This window comes from Erpetoichthys calabaricus, chromosome 2 (genome assembly GCF_900747795.2).
Source record: "Erpetoichthys calabaricus chromosome 2, fErpCal1.3, whole genome shotgun sequence".
Lineage (NCBI taxonomy): Eukaryota > Metazoa > Chordata > Cladistia > Polypteriformes > Polypteridae > Erpetoichthys > Erpetoichthys calabaricus.
Window position 1 is genome coordinate 311,000,653 of NC_041395.2, and position 22,058 is coordinate 311,022,710.

Below are 22,058 nucleotides of genomic sequence, written 5' to 3' on the forward strand. Positions count from 1 at the left end.
ACGCGCCAATAGTTACGCCACTGCCGCCAACTCTGGATTTCATCACGTGGTGTTGACAACGATTGGCTGGAAAGTTCTTCAGGCTAAATAGAAATCATGGACTGGGGGAATGAATGATGACAGAAAGTTTTGTTCCGATACGTCATATCTCAGGAGACTTGGATTTGAATCCCAGCTTGGTCGATATCTGGGTGGAGTTTACACTTTCTCCTCCTATCCCCTTCAGCTTTCTTGAAAAAAAATTGTTGTTACATTTGATTGGCTTGATGAGTGGGTGTGGACATGTGTGGATGTGTGCCCTGCAATGGACTGACTGGTCATGGCAGCCTCAGAATGGGGTGGGGTTGGATGTTGGGGGCTGGATTTTTCAGAGCTGACACCACTGTGTTCAGACTCCGTCCTCACGGCTGATCCGCAGACTACAGCGAGGTGTACTTGTGCTGGGAGTTCATTCACCTTGTCACATGTATTGCTCACACGTCTTCGCTCATTAATCAGAGCATCACAGCTCGAAAAGAGACCATGAACAAGTTGGAGATGCTCAAGAAAGGCCATTCCTTGGAATGTAAATCAGAAGTGATAACGTCTAAGTAAACTGCTTTATTAAACATTACTAAGGTTTGTTGTAATGATTTTAATTTTTATGTAGTTCGGTGTTATCTGAATGAAAATTGGGGTCATTTTTGGGGCCAGGGGGTGCTTAAAAAATACTAGTAATATGAATTGTAATTAGGTGTGCATATTCCAAACCTTCGCTTCATGAAGGGGGTTTTCAAGAACGGATGATCTCCTTCTTAAAGCGGAGGAGGCCTGCACGGCTCCCCTGTTAGCATCTACTCCACTGGTATTAAGACGTAATTAATTAAGATGTCTGCTCACCCTGAATGTCACTGCTTCAAGTTGCAAGTACTTGGCTCATATTCTAGTCATTCTGACATAAGCCTCATGCAAAAAAGAAGTTAGCCTGCGTTATTTGAAGTTGGTTAGAACTTTTTGTTTTGACTATATATGAAGCAGGGAGCCATTTTACACTTACTGCAGTACTTTTGATATTTAAGTCTCTTTGATATCAGAAATGTTAAAACTTCTACTAGAGTGATTTTCCCATGGGCGAAGTTTAACTTTCAGAGTAACGTAACGTTTCAGAAAGGTACCTCTGATTTTCCTCAAGCATGACTGTTCAGTACTTTATGCAATGGTTGGAGCCAGCTGGAAGAACGAGCAATTGGCGGTGATTGATGACGACATCTTCATATGTTGATGGGCAGCCTCTGAGGAGGAGATCAGGAGTAGAGTGTTCACTTCGGTTGAACACCACCTCTGCCTTGCAGCAATTAGATGTGATTCCCCTTGGGGTCTCCTATTCTTTAATACTACTGGTCTCCTTTCATTCTTACAGTGTAAAGAGCAAAGGACATTGGGAAAAATAATTGGCCAGACAGAAAATTGAATCAATTCAGTTTTGCCATTATTTTGTATTTTTTATTTGGCAAAACTCTTAATAAATTTGTATAAATTAACATGTTGTAAGTGCCAAGGAGGACAGATGTGATTCCCAACTGGGATGGAGGGTAACTTCTTGCCTGGAAGACAGAGAGAGTGGAGAAACAAACTGGTCGTGACACCCTGAAATCTTAGTCCTGGTTTGGGAGCAAACAATATTTGATGGGCTGGGGGCAGGTAGATGCAAGGAGCAGTTTGTTCCCCCGCATAAGAACATAAGAAATTTAACAAATAAGAGGAGACCATTCAGTCCACCAAGCCTGTTTGCTTTGCTAATAGCTAAGCTGTCCTAATATCTTATCCAGATTCTTCTTAAAGGTTTTTAAGTTTTCTTGTATCAACTCCATAACCCGGTTGTTTGTTCCAGAGTCCCACAACTCTTTGTGTAAAGAAGTGCTTCCTGGCTTCAGTCTTAAATGCACTCTCCCATAATTTCCACAGATGTCCTTGAGTATGTGATGCACCCTTAAGCTGAAAGAATGTCACTGGAACTGCTTTATCAACGCCTTTGAAAACTTGGAAGGCCTGAATTAGGTTTCCACATGGTCTCCTCTGGTTTAATTCTCTGAGTCTGTGTGTCCCTAAGTTCCTGGATGCACTTGGTTGCTCTCCTCTGCACAGCTTCAAGTGCTGCTATGTTGTTCTTGGTGACCAAAAGATGGGAAATACAACTTGTTGAAAAGATACCATGCCATATTTATATTTAATTATTTGGCTGACATCTTTATCCAAGATGACTTACAAGATCTGAAATACAATTGGTTACATTTGTTTTGTTTTTCCAATTTGAACACAAACAGGTGTAGTGAGATGACAGTGGCAGTGTTCCTCTGGGCTGAACCCAATTAGGACAACTGCAGGGTGCCATGGGAATTGGAGACTGGAAGTGCAGCCCTCTGCGGTGGGCTGGTGCCCTGCCCAGGGTTTGTTTCCTGTCTTGTGTCCTGTGTTGGCTGGGTTTGGCTCCAGCTGACCCCCGTGACCTTGTAGTTAGGATATAGCGGGTTGGATTATGGATGGATGGATGTACAGCCCTGCTAGGTTTCTTGGGTGCTGCCAGAGGGGAGGACTGCCCTGGTTTCCACATAACCCAGAAATCCTCTGGATGATCAATGCCATGACACTGGAGGTAGTTTGTGGTCTGATTTAAAAGAAGCCCCGCAGCCTCGTCTTAGGTTGTCACAGTTGGGAGGCAGTAGGCAACACTCAACAAGAAGAGTGGGGGACAGAATTCATTTGTTTTGTAATTGTGATCTTGTTGATTGTGCACACTTGGTGAGGTAGTTTGATGTCTAAAATCCGTTATTTGTACCTGGAACTGTGTTGGGTGACATAGCGTATGAGGTTTTTGGGCGCCCCTTTGTGGTTACACTAAATATATGACTATCAGCCTTGGAAACCGACATCTGCATGTGGGTTTATTATGCCAAAGTGATCAGTAAATGAAGCGACGTAGCGGAAATGAGTTTGCTGCTAATTAACTCTTTGCCTTAATTTTAATTAATGCACAGCTTAAGACTCAGGTCCCTTAATTATTTATTTTTTCCTTAATTAGCAACCAAACAATATTAAGATACAAAATGAACCAACACATAAACAACAACCTGCGTCCATCACACAATAACTGAAAATAAAGAAAGGTGAAGGTGTCAGTAATGTTGATCTGCTCACAAAACATTTTGACAGCCTGCGCTCTTAAAAAAGAACATCAACAGTTTTGGAAATGTCTGCCATGGCAGAATGAGAGCCATGGGATTAAATAACGTGTTTAATTAGCAATGAGAATTGGCTTCAAATTAAGAAACTGAATGAAGGTTGGAGTTTGAGGCCCCAACTTAGTTGATCATCTGTTGGCTCACTTCACATCAAATTTAAGTTTAGATGCCGTTTAAGGAAAAAAGAATCAATTCAGCGGTCAGAGTCTCAAGAAAAGTCAATTAAAATAAAGGGAAATAGTTAATTAGCAGCAAAAACTGGTCATTAATTAAGAAAAGAGTTTGAATAAAAACTTGCAGCCACATTAGCTCTCCAGGACTGGAGTTGGAGACCCCTGCTCTAGACTCTCCAGCACCTCCTCCGGAGAGCCAAACAGGTCTGTTTTAGATCTCTGTGGCACTCTGTGATCTTCAAAGTCGGATTGTGGGTCTTCTCCATATCCCGCTTCTGACACAAGTGTAGCGTCAGCACTGAGCGCAGCAATGGATGGATTCCCTGCTCTTTACATGACTTTTTGAGGTGGTTCACTATCCTAAAAAGGACTGCTTGTCTTTTGCCGCATTTGTTTGGAAAGCATGCGACTTTACAAGCTTGCCATATATATATTGTGGCACGCGGCTGGGGGTGGTACCCAGCCGGGACACCCAAGAGGACCGGAGGAGGGCTCACGCCTCCTCCAGACCATGAGGGGGCGACCGCCCTGGTTGCTGTGGGGGCCACGGGTACAGAGCTTTGAAGCTCAACCCTGTAGGGGCCTGTGGTCACCGCCAGGGGATGCCCCAATGCCTGGAGAGCCCTGGACCTCAGCACTTCCGCCACACCAGGAAGTGCTGAGGGGAGCAGGGACACCCGGAGTGCTTCCGGGGATACAGCCGGCACTTCCACCACATTGGGGTGTGTCGGTGGAAGATTGCCGGACCACACCTGGAGCACATCCGGGGTACATTAAAAAGGGCCGCCTCCCTTCATTCAGGGCTGGAGTCGGGTGGAAGAGGACGAGGTCAGGGAGAGGAAAGAGGCGGCCTGAAGAGATGAAAGGCATTTGTGTAGAGAGCCTGGACTGAGGGTGATTGGTGCTGCGGCACTGGGTTGTGCTTAAGTCACTTGAACTGTAAATTGTAAATAAACGTGTGTTGGACTGTAAATGATGTCCGTCTGTCTGTGTCCGGGCCATTTCCCACAATATATATATATATATATATATATATATATATATATATATATATATATATATATATATGTGCCTCTGCCTCTGGTGATGTAATGCCAGCTCATACGCGGGTGACTCATCCCTGGATGATGTAACTTGTCAGTGCCATTACAATATAATAAAATGCAGATGCTAAAGATTCAAGGCAGCCTGGATACTTTCTGAAGTGCCACATTTGATAGCACAGTGGGCCTGCGTAAACCTTTCTAGTCAAAAATGGCACTTTAGTGTAATGTGATGTCCCCCTGTTCTTGTTAAAGACTTGGATGCGGCCTAATTAAACTGTGAGACACAGCAGGGAATGGCGTTACCCTGCGAGTCCCCAGCAGCCACTAATTTACTAGAAGCTGCCTGTGATGAGAGCTGCTGGAGCGTCACCAGCTCATCAGCCACAAAACAACCGGCTAGCTGGACCGCACAGGATAGCTCAGAGGCACACATTTTGATAAGACGTTTTAAAAAAAATAACTGGCATTGTCTCACCTTTAGCAGAAAATCATCTACCTGGCAGCTGCTCAAAACAATTACTTCAGTGCAGTCCAAATATTTTAGCAAGGAGGTGCCCACTGGGAATGGACGCACAGGCTGAAAAGCAGACATCGAACTGGGGCTCCCCGAACCCCCCACCACCACACTGATCTCTCTCTCTCTCTCTCACACAGGCCGAAAGTCAAAGGGACCTGGAATTATGGGACGGGGGTGGGGGGGCTAACAGATCAAGTGAAAAAGCAGAGAAGTTTGCAGGTCTAGATGGAATTTGGAGGAAAAAGAAAGTTGAAAAGAGAACGGCGGTGAGCTGCGGGCTGCTCTGTTTATGTAGAGCGCTTCAAAGACGGGCCTAATCATTTTTCCATCCTGTGCACCGCGTCGTTGGTCATGCATTAGGGCTGGTGGTCCTCACTGAAAAATCCCAACAAAATCTCTTTACTCCTCTACATTACCCTCTACAACGCTATACATTATTTGCTCATTTACGCTCTCTTGGGCTGAGCTTCACGTTTTACGACCAATTTGGCATTGCTTCACTCAATAAGTCCCTTTGAGGCTAAAGCGACTCTGTTCTGGAGGTGCAGTTGCTGATTGATTTACTCTCCCCTAAACGTCACCATGCAAAAAAACAAGTTCTCCGACTTCACAAAGAAGTGGTCCGGCTGAACGGTGTAAACTTTACACTGTAAAGCATAAATGTCACCAGAGGTCAGTTGTCACTCAAGCGTTTTCATCCCTGTTAAGGTTCAGCAAAGTACTCAGCTGGACTTTTCCTCCCAGGCTTTGCTGAGTCATTCTATTCCAAAGTGGCTGATTAAAAATCTATATTGATTTGCCGATTAAGTATGAGGACCGTAGTAATGGTGCCCTCAGCAATAGAGTGCATGCAGCACCCATGAAGACCAAGAAGGCACTCCAAGAGAGGAGCACCTGCTGGAGATTTTAACAGGAAAAGTGAGAGGACAAAGCCATATGGGGACATTTCAGTTTCATCAGTTTCATGAAGTTGCTCATTTAGTTACAAAGTAGCAGGGAGCCGTAGCCCACCCTGTTAGGACCAGGTGTAGTTCTGGACCAGCTGGAGTTGAGGCACCAAACCAGTGAGAGATAGAGAGACAGTCCCAGTCTGCAGTGTATGCATAATAACACAATGTTTTGTGTTAGATAAGAATGAACCCAGACACTCGCCATAAATATGGACAGCACAAAAAGTGACGCAACTGTGGTGTTTGCCAGAATGTGTAGAGCAGGGGTTGCCAACCTTTTTTACAAAATGAAAATGGCCGAGAGCTACTCATGTTTTCTAACGTTTATTCTCATAGCTTATTTCAACCCAAACAAACTGAATAAGCTTGTTTTGCCTGAACATTTACAAAATGTTGGTGTCCACAACTCACATTTTGCATTAAAACATCACAAAAAATATTTAGTTTACCTTCAAGTGCATTTTGTATGTCTGTATGCATTTTCCAGTGTATCTCACACTATTGAATTAAAACACAAATGCTGTCAAAACAAAACAATGCAATTCCAAATACACAGATATGACTTGTTCATTTGTCATTTTGTTACATGTCACTGTTTCACTTTATTCACATGTCCAGTTGCATGTGTGATGACTGGCAGTGAATGGAGTCAACAAGAGAGGCAGGTGTATGGTGGAGTGGAGCCACTTAGGTTCACTCTTATGGAGTCATTTCAATGTTCATCTCTCAGTCTTGTTCTGAACTTTGATTTCATGACATTCATGTCAGACTCACAGAAGTATGGAGACCCAAACAAAGCAGACATTTTCAGAGGTGCTTGGTGAAGATTCTTATACTTATTTGGATCTACTAAGCTCCAGAAATGCTGAGAATGCTGTTGAGACTTTAACTGCACATTATTTTGAAAGTTTACTAATATATAATATATAAAACCCAATGTCTGTCTGTCTGTATGTCTGTCCACTTTTCATCAGTGAACTACTTAACAGATTTTTTTTTCTATAATTTCGCTTGCAGTACCGATTTATTTGTGCGACTCTGAGTGAGACGCAGCGGGCAGAGTTGAGGGGGGGCTGAGCTCTCCTCACACACTCGCCAGCTTCGGGGCATGTACCTTAACTCTGCTTAGCTAGCGAACGAGAGAACAATTGAATTCAATATTGTTTGATATTTAAAATAAAGTGCTACTTGGGTCTTGATGAGTTTGAGTCCAGATATTCTCTTAAGTGTATGCCACATTGAAAAGATAGATTGCAATTCAAATTGTGGATCGTGATATGATTTTTTGGAAAGATCGCCCACCCCTAATTTGACTAATCAAGTTTTCAAATTTATGTAGGATTCATTAACCCTTTGGTGAGCTACTTGGAAAGGGGTTGTGAGCTACCGGTAGCTCGCAAGCGACGTGTTGGAGACCCCTGGTGTGGAGTAAAATGCACTGCTCTTATTTGCCCACAGATGACGCCCCTCAGATGTTACAATTTAATAAACTAGTAGTATTTAAGGCTCTCTTAAGGTCATTTCACTTTTCTGAAGGAATGGATAACAGTTATATAGAAACAGAGGAAATGATAGAATACTAATGGCGTGTTTATGAACTGGAGTGATCATTTTAATCTCTCAGCTAAATAAATGTGATGGAGCAAGTCAGAAATGTGAATAATAAGAAAACAATACAGGACAGACGGAGATGGCACTTGTCCCGATTTCTTAAGGAATATTGGTAATGTATCTGTATTGCTTAGACTGAAAAAGCATGCTAGAAAATTTGCTAAGGTTACCAGACAATGGACTAATCAAAAATCATTTGTCTAAGAACAAGCTAAAGTCGAAACTGAAAATCAAAAGCTTAGAAAACAATCCAAAAATATGGTCAAAAGGAATGCTGAGCAATGAAGTCAAGAGGCAACAATCTCTCTATATACGAGGGGCGTTCAAGTATGCACAGGAATTTATGAGTTACACTTTATTTATTGAATACAATGAAACAATTTACACGTTATTTTTCTATGTAGCCTCCTGCCACTGCAGTATACTTGTTCCAGTGCTCAGGAAGCTTCTAAATCCTGGAAGAGTAGATGTCTCTTGACTGAACGATGACCCTTTCTTGCACAGCGTCAATAACCTCTTCATTCGACTTGAACTTCTTCCTTCCTAAAACTTAATGAAGTGGGCCGAAGAGATGATAGTCCGTCTCTGAATGACTTGCATCAATCATACACTCTAGACTGAGAGAGACAATCATCCTCAAACTGATTTTTAAGTCTCAAATAAATCTGAGGTGTAATGACTCCTTCATTTGTCACAAATTTAATAATAAATTCACTGTGTAACACTATTGTGTACCTCTTGCTCCAACATGTTGATTACAACTGACAGGAAGGGGGGAAAGAGCAGCTAACACTACTAACGGCAATTTCAAAGATGGATGTGTTTGTCCAATGAGTCGCGTCTACTTTTATAAGAATAGAGCATGAAAATTCCTGTTTATAATTGAACATCCCTCGTATAAAATCCAATGTTTGTCTGTCTGTATGTATGTCCGCTTTTCACGAGAGAACTACTTAACGGATTTAGATCGGCTTTTTTCTATAACTTGCTTGAACATTCAGGTTGATTTTGTGACTCACATCACACTAAGTATTATAGTTCGGTTGTGGAACCAAATTATTTGCACAAATCGAGTGACAGGCTGCAGGTCAAGGGTAGGGGGAGGCAGGACCTCAGGAGTGGGGAGGCGGGCGGTGCCCTCACTCACACACCAGCCTCCGTTCAAGTCGCTCTACCTCTCGCTACATGTTGGAGTGCACCTTGCCTCCGCTTAGCCAGTGATACCTGTTTGTTCAACAGACATTGTCATCTAAAGATTGTTAAGGAGTAATGTTTGATGTTTTTGAGAAAGAGATCAGAACTACGAGGTGTTTTAGAGGGTAACTGCTGATTGCCAGAGATATCACGGCCACATTCTCTCAAGTCAGGGCTGAACACGATCAGATACAGTGGCAACGTTTGATGTTGGAGTGTACCTACCTTCCGCTTGGCCAAAATTACATTTTTTTAAAATTTTTTTATTGATTTTTAAAGTTTGTCCTGTTTCATTACTACGTGGGCAGAGCCACTGGGGACAGCTAGTTTATTACTAAACACCAGAAAATCTTTTTTTTTTATATATTTTATTAATTAATTTTTATTGTAATCATTCCATACAAATAGATCAATTTATAACCAAACAAAATTGAAGACAAATCAAACCCCACCCCCAGAAACACCAGAAAATCTTTGTCGTTATCCGGAAGCTTGGACAAGTTTCCAGATGCTTTTATACTATTTGGCTGACTTTTATACCAGTGAACGAGAAAAATCACATGCCACGACCCCCCATTGTCACACCAAAGCAATACAGCCCAAAATGACTGCACCCATAAGAAAAAACAAATAATAGTATGCAAAAAATTTTAAATATTTTTAACCAACTGAACATGAAAATGACCTCCAATTACAAAAACCATTATAGAAGTGGATTCCTTGTATCCAGAGACCTCAAAAAAGAAGAAAACAACACAGAAATACGCAAAATAATTTCAAAGAAAGTTTTTAAGCATTCATATGCAGTTTGAATTACAGAAGATGATAATGGAAAATGTAAAGGTAATCGAAAAAAGCACTACATTGATCCCTCGCTATATCGCGCTTCGCCTTTTGCGGCTTCACTCTATCGCGGATTTTATATGTAAGCATATTTAAATATATATCGCGGAGTTTTTGCTGGTTCGCGGATTTCTGAGGACAATGGGTCTTTTAATTTCTGGTACATGCTTCCTCAGTTAGTTTGCCCAGTTGATTTCATACAAGGGACGCTATTGGCAGATGGCTGAGAAGCTACCCAACTTACTTTTCTCTCTCTCTCTCTTGCGCTGACTTTCTCTGATCCTGACGTAGGCGGTGTGAGCAGGGGGGCTGTTCGCACACCTAGACGATAGGGACGCTCGTCTAAAATGCTGAAAGATTATCTTCACGTTGCTATCTTCTGTGCAGCTGCTTCCTGAAGCGACATGCTGCACGGTGCTTCGCATACTTAAAAGCTCGAAGGGCACGTATTGATTTTTGATAGTTTGTTTTTCTCTGTCTCTCTCTCTCTCTCTCTCTCTCCCTGCTCCTGACGGAGGGGGTGTGAGCTGCCGCCTTCAACAGCTTTGTACCGGCGGTGCTTCGCATACTTAAAAGCCAAACAGCCCTATTGATTTGTTTGCTTTCCTCTGTCTGTCTGACAGTCTGTGCTCCTGACAAGCACTCCTTTGAAGAGGAAGATATGTTTGCATTCTTTTAATTGTGAGACGGAACTGTCATCTCTGTCTTGTCATGGAGCACAGTTTAAACTTTTGAAAAAGAGACAAATGTTTGTTTGCAGTGTTTGAATAATGTTCCTGTCTCTCTACAACCTCCTGTGTTTCTGCGCAAATCTGTGACCCAAGCATGACAATATAAAAATAACCATATAAACATATGGTTTCTACTTCGCGGATTTTCTTATTTCGCGGGTGGCTCTGGAACGCAACCCCCGCGGTGGAGGAGGGATTACTGTACTGTGGTTCCAGATAATCAAACAGATTTAATGTACAGTTTAATATATAAGAAGCAGATAGAAGTAAAGACTTCAATATTTTAGAATAATATGGGACAGCAGTTTTTCTATTAAAGTACATGGCCACAGGGAAGTAAGGATAAAAGACAAAACACATAACATATTCCATGATTAAATTCAGAGTTGTGATTCTTTTTGTTAATTTCGACTTTATTCTTGAAATATTGACTTTAATCTCATAGTTAATGATTAATCTTGTTGATAATTTTGTGATTAAAGTCAAAAAGTCAAGATCAGAATCAGAATCACTTTTATTTGCCAGTGCTTAATGTACAGGAATTAGACTTGGTAGATTTGGAGCTGGTTATAATGGAACATAACATCACAAACAAATAATATTTGTTTTAGTTTTAAGTGACCTGAAGCATTTACCAGAGGACAGTTTTTGGAATAAGTGAAGAGCTGGGTGAGATGAAACCATGGTGATCCTTTTGAGATGGTTAGTGACATGAGATATATATGGGTCTGCCATAGATGGAAGAGCACAGCCAACTATTTTCTCAGCAGACCTCACAACACGCTGTCATTTAGATTTGGAGTGTGGCATTGCTGAACCAAACCAGACAACAATGGAGGATGTGATTACATTTTCACTTATGGCTTTGTAAAACTGAACTAGGACTGGCTGGGAAATATTGAATTTCTTTAGTTGGCATAAGAAGTACAATCGCTGCTGTGTCTTTTTAGTGATATAAGTATTGTTAATGTCCCAGTTGAGAGTGTTTGTGATGATTTGATGGATTCTACCACATTGACAACAGAACACTTAACCTCAAGTGGGAGAGGTTATAACTGCTGTTTGTGGAAGTCAATGACCATTTCCAGTGTCTTGGTGGAATTGAGCTCTAGGCTGCACACCAAGACACAAGATGAGACACCTCTTTTCTATAAGGTGGTTCACTGCCATTAGTAATTAGACCAATAATGATGGTGTTATCAGCGAACTTAATGATTTTTAACTGAAGGATCAGTGGACCTGCAGTCATTGGTGTCCAAGGAATAAAGTAGGGGGGAAAGTAAACAGCCTTGAGGGACACCTGTATTAATACAGAGACAGTCTGAGAAGTGGGTGATAAAATGTAATATGTGATATGTAAACCATACAAAACAACTGAAAATGGTGTCCATCAAAGAGTTTGTGCAAATGTACTTCACAAGTGGTTTCAGTAATCGTGACATTTTGGCTCCTTTAGGTCAATCAGCACAGAATACTACTTAACAAAAGCAATTTGAAGAGATGGGGCTGAAAACTGGGCCCATTCAGATGGAGGAATCACAAAGATTTAGCTGACATAACTGCTTTTTTCAAAAGTGAAGTTGGCACTAATGGACAAATGTGGAGCTCTTGGTGGTTGTTACAATTGTGGGCAATCCTAAGAGGGTACCTTGTTACACAAGACATGGCGAGGCAGCTGATCGGGCTGATGGACCCTAAAGACATGAAGCATTGGTGGGCACGATGTCTGAGAAGAAGGCGCTATAACACCCAGGGCTGTGTTTGCCAAAAACAGTGGAGTTAGAAATTAACAAACAACTTTGTGATGCGTGCATGTAACACGAACAAACTACTTTTTCATGTGTTTCCCGAAACATCTTTTAACCAGCCACATTACAAGCAAGTCGAAAGAATGTCATGTCAATACAAAAAGTATAAGGTACCACTTTTGTCCTCCTGTGGAATGGATAAAACAGCTGTAAATATAATATGGAGTATAAATAACATCAGAACTTATTAACCTAATATGGTAACGCATATCAAGTCTACGTCTGGGTTTGCATGTCCTCCCAGTGTATTTGTAAGTTTCCTCCCATAGCCCAAAAACAAGCAAAACTGGCCCCATTGTGTGTGTGTTGTGTGTGTGTGGGTATGTGTATACAATATAATAGAATACCATTTATTTTTGTGTTGCCCAAAATCACACAAGAAGTGCTGCAATGGGCTTTAACAGGCCCTGCCTCTTGACAGCCCCCCAGCCTTGACTCTCTAAGAAGACAAGGAAAAACTCCAAAAAAAAAAGCCTTGTAGGGAAAAAATGGAAGAAACCTGGGAAAGGCAGTTCAAAGAGAGACTCCTTTCCAGGTAGGCTGGGTGTGCAGTGGGTGTCTAAAAGAAGGGGGTCAATACAATACAATACAATACACAAAACAGAACACAAGTAATCCTCAATACAATATAATAGTGCAATAGAAATATTACATATATTACATGTTGCGTGTGTTTGTGTGTGTGTTCATCACATCCAGGTACTGTTCTGGCCTTGTGCCCAATACTTTCTTGGATGGGCTCCAGCTTCCCTGAGACCCTGTACTGGATAAGTGAGTTAAGCAAAATGAATGGGTGGATGGATGGAAGGAGTTTATACAATGAAGTGAACAAGTCTGCACATCACAATCTGTTTAACTCTCTTCCAAGTACTCAGACACCACCTGGACAGCCTGGTGGCAATTTGTACATTCTTTCTATATTCTAAAATGAAATAAATTAACTCTAATATGTATTAAAAATTTCCATATTCCGATTTCAGACAGGACACATCGTGTTTATTTGTCAAATATGTAGAGAATAATTTGCATATAATGAAATGCAATGAAAAAAAAAACACATGACGGTTGAGACAGTAGAAACCCATTTTCCACATCCACATTCACTTTGTGTTCCTCCGCAGTGCAGGTTTGCAGATCTGCTATGAAACTAATGAAGCTCAAGCTTTAGGGCCTCAAATCCTGGAGGGGCCCCAGAAGTGACTTCAGTCCACTTTCCTTAAAAATGTTGTGTGCCTACTGTATGAGAGGGATTTAAAAAAAAAAATAATAAAAATGAATAATCCATCCATCCATTTTCCAAACCGCTGAATCTGAACGCAGGGTCACGGGGGTCTGCTGGAGCCAATCCCTGCCAACACAGGGCACAAGGCAGGAACCAATCCCGGGCAGTGTGCCAACCCACCGCAGGACACACACAAACACACCCACACACCAAGCACACACTAGGGCCAATTTAGAATCGCCAATCCACCTAACCTGCATGTCTTTGGACTGTGGGAGGAAACCCACGCAGACATGGGGAGAACATGCAAACTCCACGCAGGGAGGACCCGGGAAGTGAACCCGGGTCTCCTAACTGCGAGGCAGCAGTGCTACCACTGCGCCACCATGCCGCCATAAAAATGAATAATATAGTGTAATTCAATACAAAATAAAAGTTAAAATAATTAGTGGGTGCCCTGACCTCTTCGCTGGTTCTGAAGGGGCCTTCATAACAGTTCAAGCTTCAGGGCCCCAACAATGGAGGTCCGACACTGCTGTGCTGTTTTGTTGTTTTTTCTTCAGCTGCTGTCGGAGAGATAGTCATGAGTAGCATCCCAGTAGCTGTCCACCAACAAACTTGTAGTTTCTTGCTTTTGACACATTGCTGAGCTGGTTCAATTGTGGGACGACATAGATAGATAGATAGATAGATAGATAGATAGATAGATAGATAGATAGATAGATAGATAGATAGATAGATAGATAGATAGATAGATAGATAGATAGATACTTTTATTAATCCCAAGGGGAAATTCACAATACTTGAATAGACGAGTCTCGGCGTGTAAAAATCCATCTCCAAGTAGTAAAAAAGTAGTAAAAAGTTTCCAGGGAACGAGTCCACATAAAAGAAAGTGGTAGGAGTGATCAGTTAAATAGATAAAATAGATAAAAAGGTGGAAAGGTAAAGTCATACACGGAGCTGCTGGAAAGGCTGCCACTCGCGGCGGCACCTGAGTCTTGTGGGTGCTCTACTTGTACTTGGTGGCAGAAGCTGTAAAAAGTCCTTAGTGACTGCAAACCACCGATGTGTTTGATGCAGAAAACCTTTATGACTCCAAGAGGCTGAGAGGGTGATTGGGCACCGGCTACAGCCCGCTGGTTTAATTTAAATAACATGTACGTGGCGGGTCAGTGATGTAATGGTCAGTGACACAGATGCAGAATTCAATGGGTGGGCTTTCTTTATTACAGCCATGCTCTCTCCATCCAAATGTATCAATCTTTAGTTCCTGCCCTTCCCTTTTCTTTCTTCTCCCTTCATTATAAAATCAACTGCCACACCATAAACATTTCTGTGAGAGTTAAATTAGCTGCAAGTGTAGAACACTGATAGCTCAAAACTTTTAAAGAGCATAGAAAAATATTTGTTATATATGTTTAAGTATTCACAGTATACATTATTTAAATTAACAATTTATCTATAACATGTAACACTTTAAATGCTTTAATGTATCTCATCATGAACACGATGTAATACCAGGTATGAAGTGTAGTGTTCCAAATGTTCAGAGAGTTGTCATATGGTGAATTTCATTTATTCTGCATGGTGATCACATTCATGTCTCTGGTGACTCTTTCTATGAAGTCAGTAGATGGATCTGGAGAGAATGGGGGGTCATGGGGTCGCTGGAGGTGGCGCTCCTGATATCTCTGCAAAAGGATGAAGGTCCAAGTCTTTAGAGTCCTGGTGCTTCCTGTCTTACTATATGGTTGTGAGACATGGACGCTATCCAGTGACCTGAGACGAAGACTGGACTCCTTTGGTACTGTGTCTTTCTGGAAAATCCTTGGGTACCGTTGGTTTGACTTTGTGTCGAATGAGCGGTTGCTAATGGAGTCCTGAATGAGGCACATTACCTGCATTGTGAGGGAGCGTCAGTTACGGCACTACGGCCATGTGGTGCGATTCCCCGAGGGTGATCCATCTCACAAGATCCTCATTGTTGGGGACCCGAGTGGTTGGACCAGGCCAAGGGGGTGGCCACGTAACACCTGGCTGCGGCAGATAGAGGGTAATTTCCGGGGGTGGGACTGGACTGCATGCGTGTTTGTCTCGAGGGCTGTCAACCAGGATCCCGAGCTGTTTCATCATGTGGTGGGTGTAGCAACATGCTGTGCCAATGCATGCTCCCCAATCTGCTGTGGTTAGAGAGGAAGTCCATTTAAGAAGCACTGAACGATTAAAGGCGATTGGGTCAGGTAGTACATACATTACAAAGGATTTAACGTGTGACTTTAGTTATGATCAAAATCCTAAATTAACGATCAGTCTTAAGATGGAGTTTATGATGCTTTTAGTGTTATGATGCTCTTGGGAAGCACAGCCCAGGATAGTAGGCCTACAATATAGCTTGATTCAAAATATTATCTACACAAACCCACGTTTAATCATTCATCCCAGGACAAATTTGCATGTGCTGTCACATTGGTATTTACAGAAAATGTTTTCTGCTGTTTCCACAGGTTTTAAGGTTACAGATCATGTGGTCACATTTTATTTTGACATTTTCACTTTAGTCACTGTAGTACTAGTGTGTTGTACCATGTAAGCCGTTATGGGTGTAGTGAGAAGTCAAGCAAAATGTCATCTTTTATTGGCTAACTAAAAAGATTACAATATGCAAGCTTTTGAGGCAACTCAGTCCTCTTATTCAAAAAGAAGTTTCCTCAAAAAGCTTGCATATTGTAATCTTTCTAGTTATCATTTTGCTTAACATCTCAGTTTCGTCACAAAATTACATGTGAGGTGTCACACACGTGCGCTTGGGGCTCATTTAATTGTAATCACACTCCGGACCAGGGGTTGGCACTCTCATCTAACGTCTCTACTCTTCCTCCCTCTGCAAAAAAAATGACTGATAGACTGGTCTCCGATGATGTCACTTCCTGAGTTCTGGTCTGCTGAGCCCGCCTCTTCCCTTTCACCACCTTTAAAACCACCATTTTGAATCAGTCAGGTTTTACATTCACATCTGAAGTGTTTCTTTCTTTGTGTTTACCAACTTCTACAATATATGGCAATCACTTTGGTGCTCCAAACCTTCATGCTCTGTTTGTGTGTATTTTCTTAAGGGGTTAAAGTCAAGATTTCGAGATGGAGTTAGACCATCGTAGTCACTGTAAGTCGTACACCCAACTGCAATCAATTTTTTTTTAGTCTTTGTAATGTGGCACAATTTAAGTGTTAATTTTGAAGGGCATAGCTTAAAAGTCTAAAACTAACAGAAGAAACAGAGGAAAAGAATGACAATAACAGTGCAGCACCATTTATATTATACCAGTAATGGCGCACTGCACAATAACATGCAGTGAATACATACATCCATCCATTTTCCAACCCGCTGAATCCGAACACAGGGTCACGGGGGTCTGCTGGAGCCAATCCCAGCCAACACAGGGCACAAGGCAGGAACCAATCCCGGGCAGGGTGCCAACCCACCGCAGGACACACACAAACACACCAAGCACACACACTAGGGCCAATTTAGAATCGCCAATCCACCTAACCTGCATGTCTTTGGACTGTGGGAGGAAACCGGAGCGCCCGGAGGAAACCCACGCAGACACGGGGAGAACATGCAAACTCCACGCAGGGAGGACCCGGGAAGCTACCCACTGCGCCACCTTGCCGCCAGTGAATACACTTGACTTATAGTTTTCCTACTTTTTCTCTGTACGTTTAGCATTCATTTCATCAGACGTTGATGCGCTTGCTGCTTCTTGAGTAGCTCTTCTTTTCTCCACTCTAGTGGCCCGCTTCTTCTCTTCTTTCGTTCACGTTAAAATTGATTAAGTCAGTGTTTGTGTTGCAATTAACTTAGCATGTTTTCCTTAATTTTTCACTTAAGCCGGCACTTAAGTCTTCAATCTGCCTCAAGAATGATTTAAAATGTGAAGAGGTAGGGGAAGTGACAGCGAAGGTGGTAGGGAATGAGAACGGCGCCTGTACGCATGCGCTGCACGGCTGCCCTGCTGGCCGCTGCAGAGAATTGATTCTGCAATAAATTAAAATAAAAATAAAAATAGGAATAACCTTGGAGGTCAATCATCACCCCAAAAGTGATTGTAGATGTCACATATCATATGTGTACCAAATTTCAGGTCAATAGGTGAATATATTATATTATACTATTTATATTATACTAGCCTCCTGCGCAGTAGTGAAACAGGACAGACTTTAAAAATCAATAAACAAAAAGGTATCACTAGCTAAGCGGAGGCAAGTTAGGCTCCAAAACACAGAGGTAGACCGACTCTCCTCTCCTGACGTCACACTTCCCCCTCCCCTTGTCCTGCAGCCTCTGTCTCGGATTAGCACGAATATATCACTCCTGCAAGTGAACTATGATTCTTAGCGAGATCAGAGAAGTCGCAAAATCAACCAAAATGCTCAAGGAAATTCTAGAAAAAAAAAAACAGATCTAAATCTGTTACGTAGTTCGCTAGCTAAGTGGAGTTAAGGTTACGCCCGAGGCTGGTGCATGAGTGAGGAGGGCCCTGCCCTCCTCCCCTCGGCCCTCTGCGTCTTTCTCAGATTCGCACATAAATCTGTACCTCAAGTGAACTATGATACATAGCGTGATGAGAGGAGTGGCAAAATCAACCGAAACGTTCAAGCAAATTATAGAAAAAAACCCGATCTAAATCCGTTAAGTAGTTCTCTTGTGAAAGTGGACAGACAGACAGACAGACAGACAGACGTTGGATTTTATACGTATAGAGATGAAAATGGAGCTGTATAAATATAGTATACATAGTATATTATATAAACATATGGAGTGTAACTTATTTAAGGAAAGGGAGACAATTTCTTAGCACCCTCACATTTATGCTACACACACTCAGAGATGCAGGCTGCTTACTTACATGATCTGTGATAAAGTTCTGGTGCTTTCAATTCAATTGTCTTCACTGCAACACCATAATGATTACACGAGTTTAAAACAAAAAAGCAGATGAAGTACAGCAAATGGCAGCATTGAACAAACAATGTAGCGAGATGCTTGCCGGCCTCGGTGAGATTTGGCCAGTTTCTACACTGGATACATAACCTTATGTAACATTCCGCCCGTGAATGTCAGTTATTAAATCAAATTTTGACGAGGTCAGCAGAATTATATCTGATGCAATTAGAGTGGCTGTTGTTACATATGTGCGCAGCATCTGGAGTGAGACCTCAGACGTACAGCACAGCTCGAATGGGCCCGATTTGGCTAATTGGCTCCCAAGATACAGGCTCTTTAAATGACAGTGCTGTGAAAAAAGTTTGTAAAAAGAAACAAAGCCATTACAGAGCACAGCACAGCATAATCAGCAAAAAACGACTAAATGGGAAACGGTGGAATGAAGCTTGTTTTTGCTTTTGATTTGTTGCAGATTTTACCAGCACTCGATAAGGGGAAGAGCGGTATGGAGTTGCCACCTTATGATGCTTAGATTCCAGTTTGGTCCCTGGCTGTGTTCAAGCTAGTCACCTCTTGACACCTCGATCCATCCCTTTGTCCACAGACATGTCATTTGGTGACTCTAAACTGGCTCAGTGTGAGCAGGTGTGGCCTCTTAAATGGACTGACACCCTCACCAGATTACTACTCCTTTGGGTGTAGGACTTGTGTCAGGGTATCAACTGGAAAGACCCCATACCCTCATCTCCTATCATCGTATCCAGGTGTCACACACGAATGTATGGGGGACAGTTTACAGGCTCAAATAGTGTTATTTGTCAGCCAGACTGGGGGTTGGCGCTCTCATCTGATCCTCTATCCTCTTATTCCTCTGCAACCCAGCCGAAGACCCCGCCACTGAATGACATCACTACTGGTCCACCCACTGTGGACATCACTTCTGGCCAACCCTAATGATATTGTTTCCACTACACAGAATTCCTCTTCCCACCTCTTCAGTTCCTGTTCCGGCCACCCTGACTCCACCTCTTCCTCCTAATCACCATATTTATAGAGCAAACGCAACCTGCTAGTCAGTTCAGTTGTGAATGCCACTCCTGTAAAGATGTGCATCTTTTCTTTTGCTGATTTTTCAGTATCAGCAAGGGTGGCCATCCCCAAACCTTTTTCTGCATGCTGCCTGGTTTTTTATCACACGTGTGTTAGACATCTTACACCCAGCTCAGTCATGGTGAACCCAAAGGGTTTAAACAGTGAAGAAACTTCTACTGTGACGATCACAATGGTCATCTACTATCATGTTATCTAAGCATTAGAAATCGTATACCCAGCTCAGAGTTTTATATAGAGGATGAACTTCAATGGCACCCTCAAAACCAACAATAAGAATATCTATTAAATAAAACAAGTTGTGCATTTGAATATATTCTTGTTTCTCATGTTGCTCGGACATGCACATAAGAGAAAGGCCCTGTGAAAATATTTGACTTAGATGACCATCCTGAATCACTGCTGTTTTTAATTTGTTCTGAAAAGAATACATTTTTCTTTTTGAATTTAAGGCTCTCCAAGTTTATTTTTGAAAATCAGGAATCACCGAGATTAGTAGATAGATAGATAGATAGATAGATAGATAGATAGATAGATAGATAGATAGATAGATAGATAGATAGATAGATAGATAGATAGAAAGTCCTGTTACCGTGTCTAAAAAACTAAGATAGATAGATAGATAGATAGATAGATAGATAGATAGATAGATAGATAGATAGATAGATAGATAGATAGATAGATAGATAGATAGTGTAAAAAAAGGGGCGCTGACCCGACAGAGACAGACACAGGAGGCACACTTATAAAAGAAATAAACTTTTATTTTCTTTGTCTGTGGGCTACGTCTTCCTCGTACCCACAGACACAACACAGTCCCACACTAGGCACAAACTCAAATAAATACCAATCAAATCTTCTCCACTCCTCTCCGGCAAGTTTAGTCCCAGAGTCTCCTGACTCTGGCTTCTGGAGTAGTGTCTGCTGGTCCCTTATATAGGTCACCTGGAAGTGCTCCAGGTGCTCATTGACGCACTTCCGGCAGCACTTCTGGGTGTAGCAGAAAAACAGCGCACACAGGCTCAGGGACAATTGCAGTACATCCTGGCATCACTCCCGGATCCCAACAGGGCTGTAACAAACTCCAGTTTCCATGAAGCTCTGTGGGAGTCCGAGTTATTGATGCCCTCCTGGGGGGTTTGCCGTCTAGCCTTCCGGGGGAGTTGATGCTCTGTCCACACTTGCTCCCCTGGTCCTTCCAAGGCAGAGGCGTCCCGGCCGGGTAGGGGCCCCAGCCATCCATGACGATAGATAGATAGATAGATAGATAGATAGATAGATAGATAGATAGATAGATAGATAGATAGATAGATAGATAGATAGATAGATAGAAACTCTATTCATCCCCTCAAGGAAATTCAGGTGTCCAGTAGCTCAAGCACATCAGTAAAAATTGTTACAAATTATTAAGAAAAGCAAGGAGAACAATCTTAAATAAATCAACAGTAAAAAGTACAAATTGTTACAGTGTTGGAAGGCAGACTGGTGGCCAGGTCATGAATCACTCTTGTTGACAACAGTTATAAAATCTCCCAGCAGTAGGAACAACTGATCTTGTAAAGCATTCTGTTCTGCGCACTGAGAGAAGACGACTGCTATGTTTACTTCTCTGACCTGCCAAAATAATCTAAAATATGATATATTTAATTGTGACTCAGAATGAGACAGTATAGTTTTTAATATAGAGGACCAGGGGAAATGTGCTGTCAAAAGGCAAGCTAAAGTCGAAATTGCAAGTCAATCTTATCTTTCAAGCAAACTAGAAATGCAATCAGAGATCAGAAATGAGAACTAAGAGCAAGAGTTCAAAATCTGGGTACTCAAAGAGAACTAAAAGATTTGAAACTTTTAAGTGCAAGTTCTGTCTGTAAACCTTGGATACTCTGAGATGTTTTGAGTGACCTGTTGCTCCACTGACGTCACAGACGTGAGAGGATTACTATATCAGTGGGAGATGCCTTGATACTGTGGTGACATATGAACGAAAGATGACATTGTGGCATAACAGGAAAAATTTAGAACTGTTATCAATTTACAATAAAAATCAAAGATTAACGAGAAAATCGTAATCCTTGAGTTCTAAAACGCCTAGGTCAATATATAGATTGTGTAAGTCTATCTAAGAAATCCCATAAAAGAGAATAAAGGTACAGATCACAGCAAACATAATATAACATAACACTCTCAGAGCCACTTAATCAATGTCACATAGGGCTGAAGCCCACCCTGAACAGAGCACCAATCTATTGAATTTGAGATTCTATATTTTATGAGAACTCAATGTTTTTATCAGACATTTTGCTTAGTGCACCTACAGTAGCTCCGATAGTTGCATAGGTTTAAATTTTCTTTTGAAATAATAATAAAGATTATATCAACAGTACAGAGTAATGGGGATTGTGGAAGAGAGGTGAAAAAGAGAGTGCAGGCAGGGTGGAATGGGTGGAGAAGAGTGTCAGGAGTGATTTGTGATAGACGGATATCAGCAAGAGTGAAAAGGAAGTGAGACCAGCTATGTTATATGGGTTGGAGACGGTGGCACTGACCAGAAAGCAGGAGACAGAGCTGGAGGTGGCAGAGTTAAAGATGTTAAGATTTGCATTGGGTGTGACGAGGATGGTCAGGATTAGAAATGAGGACATTAGAGGGTCAGCTCAAGTTGGATGGTTGGGAGACAAAGTCAGAGA